We start from the raw sequence: 8,828 nt of genomic DNA on the forward strand, positions 1-8,828 counted from the left end.
CTACAGTGTCCCACAGACCCCCAAAATCATACTGACATCTGAAATACCAGTCACCTGGCTGTTTGACCACGTCAACATTTAGTTAAAGTCAGGAAATCGTCATTCTCATATCATGTGTGCATTATGTATGTATGTGTGTGTGTGTGTGTGTGTGTATGTATGTATATATGTGTGTATGTATATATGTGTGTGTGTGTGTGTGTGTGTGTGTGTGTGTGTATTGTATGAATATCTATATATTGTGTGTATGTCGAGGTTGACTGTTACATACATAGATATTAACGCATTGGCGCAGGGGATAATTAAATCCTTTCTGGCTTCACAAATTGTCCCGTGCCGTCCCTGGGACTTGAACCTATGGCATCGAATCGCCCGCAACTTTGCAGACTTGCCACGATACCTTATGAGCTATTGAGGCATCCATAAAAAGGATGCTCTTTAACTTAACTATATGCATGGGGTCTACAAGTTACGCAGTCGATCTCGCTTATGTGCATGAAACAGTGGGCAGACCTGGCACTGGCTAGTATTTATTGATGTATGAATATCTATATATTGTATGTATGTCGAGGTTGACTGTTACATACATAGATATTAACGCACTGGCGCAGGGGATAATTAAATCCTTTCTGGCTTCACAAATTGTCCCGTGCCGTCGCTGGGACTCGAACCTATGGCACCGAATCGCCCGCAACTTTGCAGACTTGCCACGATACCTTTTGAGCTATTGAGGCATCCATAAACAGGATGCTCTTTAACTCAACTATATGCATGGGGTCTGCAAGTTACGCAGTCGATCCCGCTTATGTGCAAGAAACAGTGGGCAGACCTGGCACTCGCTAGGATGTATTGATGTATGAATATCTATATATTGTATGCATGCCAATTACCTTTCGACCGACAGTTCAAAATTGCGCCAAAATGTCCTCAACAAAATTGCGCACCACTTTCTCTTTGGCATTAACGGCTCCATTCAAATTCCATAGCACCACCACCACCACCACCCCCACCCGCCTGCTACCGATTCAATCGGGCTGCTGGTGCTCCCTTGCACCTGCCAGTGCAGGCGGTCCCTCGTTCCCATCCCCCCACCTTTCCTGTCATGGACGGAAGAGCCGGCCAAGCTGGCTCTTGCGCCCACGACAGGCGTGCGCTACAACAGCTTGCTCTGAATGTGCACGTAAAACCCTATGACATGACATGACATGTATGCCAAGGTTGACTGTTACATACATAGATATTAACGCACTGGCGCAGGGGATAATTAAATCCTTTCTGGCTTCACAAATTGTCCCGTGCCGTCGCTGGGACTCGAACCTATGGCACCGAATCGCCCGCAACTTTGCAGACGTGCCACGATACCTTTTGAGCTATTGAGGCATCCATAAAAAGGATGCTCTTTAACTCAACTATATGCATGGGGTCTGCAAGTTACGCAGTTGATCCCGCTTATGTGCATGAAACAGTGGGCAGACCTGGCACTGGCTAGTATGTATTGATGTATGAATAGTGTGACGGAACATGCTCTTAATTTCGTTTCGCCTGTGGCGATATTAATTGTTTTAGAGGGTCGTGTGCAGTCCCAATATGCATTTAGACTAGGTGGGCACTTTGTTACGTAATACCTCCGCGCGACGGTGGTCGAGCTGTTTCCAATACACACCCAGAGCAGGTGCGGAGGTCATGTGGCCAGTAGTTACGTAATACCTCCGCGAGTGCGGTTTTTACGACCGTGATTTTGGCGACTAGGCGACAGTAAGTCTGGCCATCTAAGAGAAAATTTCCGTCTTGGTCGCTGTGGAAATATCACTTGTAGGTATTCGGTACCGCGATGTGCCCCCAGGCGATATTCGTTTTTAATGTTTTATTTAACGACGTACTCAACACATTTTATTTACGGTTATATGGCGTCAGACATATGGTTAAGGACCACAAAGATTTTGAGAGGAAATCCGCTGTCGCCACTACATGGGCTACTCTTTCCGATTAGCAGCAAGGGATCTTTTATTTGCGCGTCCCACAGGCAGGATAGCACAAACCATGGCCTTTGTTGAACCGGTTATGGATCACTGGTCGGTGTAAGTGGTTTACACCTACCCATTGAGCCTTGCGGAGCACTCACTCAGGGTTTGGAGTCGGTATCTGGATTAAAATTCCCATGCCTCGACTGGGATCTGAACCCAGTACCTACCAGCCTGTAGACCGATGGCCTAACCACGACGCCACCGAGGCCGGTATGATGAGATGAATGAGCCGCAGTATTTCCATTTCGATATGGGACTACTTGACAGGGCCGTGCTCCACGCTTGCTGTCAGTTGACCTATCTCGGTTATCACCCGAGCCCTGGGGTACACGGAACCTGCAGTGCATACCGGGTAATCATCCTCCATGTGGGGTCATACACTCGGGAGACACACCCATAATTGCACCCGTGAAGTGGGTGGAACTCGGTGTGTGTGGCCTTACACCTACTCATTGAGTCTAGCGGGGCACTCATCCTGGGTTGGAGCCGGTACTGTCATGAAAAATCCTCCATTGCCTCAGGTGGGATCAGGGCCAGATTTAGACCTTGGGGGGCCCGAGACAAGGGCCCGGGGCACTTCAGGTTCATAGAAGTTAAAATACATGACAAATAAAAAAATGAACTAATTTTATCATTATTAATTTTTTTTATAAAGGAAATCCTTAGTCTGGGGGGGGGGGGGGGGGGCGCAATGCCCCCTTTGCCCCCTTATAAATCCGGCACTGGGTGGGATACGAATCCAGTACCTACCAGCCGGAAGCCCGATGGCATAACCACTATAAGTTCAAGGCCGGTGTAAGAGCAAATATCGACTAATCAAAACACAACCTAAACCCACATCCACAGTATCAGAACCGTGTTACCTGCAGTCAATTTCACAGTATTGACATTCAATCCCACACTACGTTTATGTATTTCACACGGGGCGAGATTTAGATCAGTCGGTTGAGTGCTCGCCTGAGATCCTTGCGTCGCGGGATCGAACCACCACGGTGAATCTATTCAACTGATTTGGGTTTTCTTCTCGTTCCAACCAGTGCACCACAAGTGGTATGTGCTTTCCTATCTGTGGGGAAAGTGCATATAAAAGCTCCCAATACTACTAATGGAAAAGGGTGACGGGTTTCCTCTCTAAGACTATATGTCAGAATTATCAAATGTTTGACATCTAATAGCAGATGATTAATTAATCAATGTGCTCCATTGGTGTCGTTAAACAAAACAAACTTTAACTGTATTTTACACATGCCTTCTGGAAGTGAAGTAATTTTTGTTTCAAATATCAAGTACTCCCTTATGTCTTTCCATCAGTAAATAAAAGGTCCCTTGCAGCTAATGGAAATCAGTGGTAGGTACCCCCCTCAGAATTACCAAATATTTGACATCCAGTAGCCACCAATGGGTTTTTTTATTTTAAATATTATTTTACCGTGTTGTTCTGGACCCAATTTCACAAAACAGCATAAGCCTAGTTTTGCACGTAAACGTAAATCTACGACTAAAACACAATTGTTATTAGTATCATAGAAAGGCAAATATATATGTAGTTTTAAGTACACATATTTCATTTTCTTTTGTCATTAAAATGCTCCATTTGCAGTAATGATGTAATTTTCTTCGTCAAACACGTGTAAACGTATGCCCAGTATAACTGCTAGTTGCAGACGTAAACTTACGATGTTTAGTGAAATAGATGCCAAACACTTGTAAATGTATGCCCAGTATAACTGCTAGTTGCAGACGTAAACTTACGATGTTTAGTGAAATAGATGCCAAACACTTGTAAATGTATGCCCAGTATAACTGCTAGTTGCAGACGTAAACTTACGATGTTTAGTGAAATAGATGCCAAACACGTGTAAATGTATGCCCAGTATAACTGCTAGTTGCAGACGTAAACTTACGATGCTTAGTGAAATTCGTCCTTGATTGTCCCCAATTTCACAAAAACATCGTAAGCCTAGTTTTGCACGTAAACGTACGATAAATCTACGACTAAAGAACAATTCGTATTACTGTTATAGTATAACAAATATGCATGTACCTTTAAAGGGACATACCCTAGTTTTTAAACACTAACGCATATTGTTGACTATTATAACCGGTTTTTAATAACTTAAACCATACTTTACTTAGATGTTGTTGTTTAGATTATCAATGTCCATACATTCGAAGTGTTTTTGGTCATCCTGGTGGGGGTTTTTTTTATCACAAAATGCATTTCTCATATTTTTAAAAACGCACGTGCGTCTGAGAAGTAACAGTTATGGAGTCGAGATTTAGTCTATTTTTAGAGGGTATTTCACCATTTCAAAGTCACAGACTCATGTTTCACTCAACTGTAACTTTATCCAAATGTGTTACAGGTGTGTAGATTAACTAAACTAAGTGTTAATTTTCACAGGTTGAAACTAGGGTCTGTCCCTTTAAGTACACATATTTCATTTTCTTTTGTCATTAAAATGCTCGATCTTCCGTAATGATGTAATTTTCCGCTAGTCGCAGACGTAAACTTAGATGTTTTGTAAAATTGGTCCCTGATCGTCTGGACCCAATTTCACAAAACATCGTAAGTCTAGTTTTGCATGTAAACGTAAATCTACGACTAAACAACAATTCTGATTACCCTTATAGTACAACAAATATAGTTAGATGTACACATATTTCATTTCTTTTCTTCCTTAAAATGCTCCATTTACCGTAATGATGTAATTTCCTTCGTGAAATAGATGCCAAACACGTGTAAATGTATGCACGGTTTAACTGCTAGTCGCAGACGTAAACTTACGATGTTTTGTGAAAATGGCCCCTGGTTTTTTAAAACATAATTATTTGTTCACAAACCTTCCAAATCCATTGGAACCCGGCTTATATGCAAGGGCGAATCCACTGGATGGGCCAGGGGGAGCTGCCCTCTTAAAACATTAAGTGCCCCCTTTTTTAATACTTTGTTTTCAATTTCTATTTTACGAATGCCAAAGTTTTATAGAGCTGCCCTTGTATGTACCCCCTGCACCATACACAAACACACACAGAGAGAGAGAGAGAGAGAGAGAGAGAGAGAGAGAGAGAGAGAGAGAGAGAGAGAGAGAGAGAGAGAGAGAGAGAGAGAGGAGAGAGACAGACAGACAGACAGACAGACAGACAGAGACACAAATATATACAGTATTCTTTACGTCTGTAAGTTTAAGTGGCTTAATAAGGGTGTGTGTGTGTTTGTGTCTGTGTGTTCGTGTGTGCGTGTGTGTGTGTATATATATATATATATATATATATATATATACACACACACACACGCGCACGCACGCACAAACACAGACACACACGGGCACAAACACGCACACCCTTATTAAGCCACTTAAACTTACAGACGTAAAGAAAACTGTTGAACGTAAGAATTTGTTTTTTCTTCAATCTTTATCTTCATTTTTTTTAACCCTCCCTCTATCACTTGTAAATGCGAACCCGAATTTCTTGTTGATACACGGTCCTAGTTAAACAATTTTTAAAGCGCAATGTTATTTTAATCAAGTTTATTTCCATGTCGTGGTTCCGGGTTTGTTCCCTTGAAAGGTGTTCAGCTTTGTTCGGCATTGTGTACATATAGAGACTCTCCACATCCAGTCGGATGAAAAGCTGGAAGAAGAATTGTCGCCCGTGAACCACATTATGAGAGAAACAAAAATATTTGGTAACATCCACTTTAAATTTATCAAAAGAAAACTCATTGTTACAGCTGTTACTTTGTTATGTCTGGAAGATTCATTAGCTGGGCGCTTTATTTTAATATGGGGTCGGGACGTAGCCCAGTGGTAAAGCGTTCGCCTGATGCACTGTCGGTCTAGGATCGATGGGCGGGACGTAGCCCAGTGGTAATGCGATCGTCTGATGCACGGTCGGTCTAGGATCGAGGGGCGGGACGTAGCCCAGTGGTAAAGCGTTCATCTGATGCACTGTCGGTCTAGGATCGAGGGGCGGGGCGTAGCCCAGTGGTAAAGCGTTCATCTGATGCGCGGTCGGTCTAGGATCGAGGGGCGGGACGTAGCCCAGTGGTAAAGCGATCGTCTGATGCGCGGTCGGTCTAGGATCGAGGGGCGGGACGTAGCCCAGTGGTAAAGCGATCGTCTGATGCGCGGTCGGTCTAGGATCGAGGGGCGGGACGTAGCCCAGTGGTAAAGCGATCGTCTGATGCGCGGTCGGTCTAGGATCGAGGGGCGGGACGTAGCCCAGTGGTAAAGCGATCGTCTGATGCGCGGTCGGTCTAGGATCGAGGGGCGGGACGTAGCCCAGTGGTAAAACGATCGTCTGATGCGCGGTCGGTCTAGGGTCGAGGGGCGGGGCGTAGCCCAGTGGTAAGGCGCTCGCGACGACTGGTATATCAAAAGCCGAGGTATGTGCTATCCTGTCTGTGGGATGGTGCATATAAAAGATCCCTTGCTGCTAATCGAAAAGAGTAGTCCATGAAGTGGCGACAGCGGTTTTCATCTCTCAATATCTGTGGTATGTCTGACCATATGTCTGACGCCATATAACCGTAAATAAAATGTGTTGAGTATGTCCTTAAATTCCTTTACTTTAATATGGTGTGGAATGTAGCCCAGTGGTAAATCGCTTGTCTGATGCACGGTCGGTCTAGGGTCGATCTCCGTCGGTGAACCCATTGGGCCATGTCTCGTTGCAGCCAGTGCAACACGACTGGTATATCAAAGCCCGTAGTATGTGATGTCCTGTCTATGGTGCATATAAAAGCTCCCTTGGGAAAAGGTGACGGGTTTTCTTTCTAAGACTATGTTAGAATTACTAAATGTTTGACATCCAATAACCGATGGTTAATAAATCAATGTGAGACCAAAAAAACCTACTTTTCAGGAGGGTGAATGGTCGCGGTTGCTCGCTAGACTTATGTTAGATGAATGTGATGTGATAAAAGACGACGGGACCAGTCATATAGTTCGCGAGCGCTCGGTCTCCTGAACACTCTACAAGACAATGGGTTAATTGTTAGTGGTTTGTGAGAGAAAGTCAGGATGTGCTTCGTGTGACCTTACGCCTCAACATTGGGCCGTTAAAACACTGTCGATGGGAACCCATACTGGGGAATGAACCCATTACCTGCTAGACTTACTTCTGGTGAATAAGAAAATTAAGCCACCGAGGCCAGTATGAGTAGTAGTAGTCTATGTGGCGGCAGCGGATTATCTCTGTCTCTGTCTCTCTCTCTCTCTCTCTCTCTCTCTCTCTCTCTCTCTCTCTCTCTCTCTCTCTCTCTCTCTCGCTCTCTCTCTCTCTCTCTCTCTCTCTCTCTCTCTCTCTCTCTCTCTCTCTCTCTCTCTCTCTCTCTCTCTCTCTCTCTCTCTGAGAGATGAACATATTGATACACGTTCGACTTATTTGTTTGACGTGATGGCACACCGCATACTGATGTAACTCTTAATTTCATTGGTCAAGCTGACGGTGATTTCATAGAAATTTAGGAATGGTACCAATTAAACGATATTTAAATTTTGGAATTATAAAACCGAATGGTGATCAGTTTAATCCATTTGCCTGCAACAAATATGCATATGCAGGAAATTGTGCAGAGGGGTTGTCTAGACTGTAGTGAACGAAGCTTTAAAAAAAAAAAAAAGTCCATGGAACGGGAGAGGGATTGACCCCAAAATACCCCTTCTGCACGTGCGCCTGCAGATAAGAGGATGGTTCTACAGCATTTTATAAACCACAGTGCAGACATAATGAGGAAAATAATTTTCGTATTTTTGCCTTTAAAAAATAGTAATGAATAATAAAAATATAATACATATATATAATTTTCGTATTTTTGCATTAAAATATACTTACTTACTTACTACTTAATCCCTTTCGTGCTAAGAAGCACATAAGGCTGTAACCCGAGATCGCCACTGCTGCATTAAAATATAACTAATAATAATAATAATAAATACAGACCTGTGTATAATATATTATGTAAATTTCAGACAGAATTCCTTCCTAACTCCAGTAAAATTAGGTCCTTATGAACGATTTGTGAACTTAATGATACATGTTATCGTGGACGGGGGTCGGGGTGGGTGGGGGCTAGCCTGTAAACAGGTTTTTTTTTTTTACATTAGTGCAAAAAAGTAAAGGCTTTAGATTTCAAAGGGGGAATATTAATTTTGTCCTCGCCCCTACACCACACCCCCACCACCACCACAACCCGGTTCCAAAGTCCCTGAAAAACGCCATCTCATATACCCAATCCTGTATGTTTCGTGAACATAAACCTGTCCGACATGAGAATACGTTGACTTGTGCAGAAAGAAAAATATATTCCCTTTTTAATAGAAAAAGTAATTAGTTTACTTTCTAATAAATAACGAAAACATGTATAATGCATTATTCTCATTGCCCACCACGAAGGGCACAAGCCTGGCACGTGGCAGGCAGACGACAGCGCGTTGTCAAGCGTGACTGGAATAAATTAGCAACCTGTTATCAAGGGCGTGTCTTTATCGCAAGTTGCCGCGCGCTCTCCGCCGTGTTTCGTTTCTGTTTACATCTTGCTGACTTATTCCTACGAAAGTTGAAACCAGAAATATTTCCACTTTAAAAGAAATTAAAGTAGGAAAAAAAAACCCAGAGCAACGAGAAGACGGATTACTGGCAGTAGATAAGAAAACAGTAAAGCGAACGATCTGAACAATTTAAAAGTACAAGAGTCCTTGAACGTTTCCAGGAGTCAAGAGGTTTAAAAATCAAGGGACTTGCTCATGGTTACCTGGGTGGGGAAGGAGGGAGGGAGGGAAGGAATGTATCATTTTG

Source organism: Gigantopelta aegis, chromosome 9 (genome assembly GCF_016097555.1).
Source record: "Gigantopelta aegis isolate Gae_Host chromosome 9, Gae_host_genome, whole genome shotgun sequence".
Lineage (NCBI taxonomy): Eukaryota > Metazoa > Mollusca > Gastropoda > Neomphalida > Peltospiridae > Gigantopelta > Gigantopelta aegis.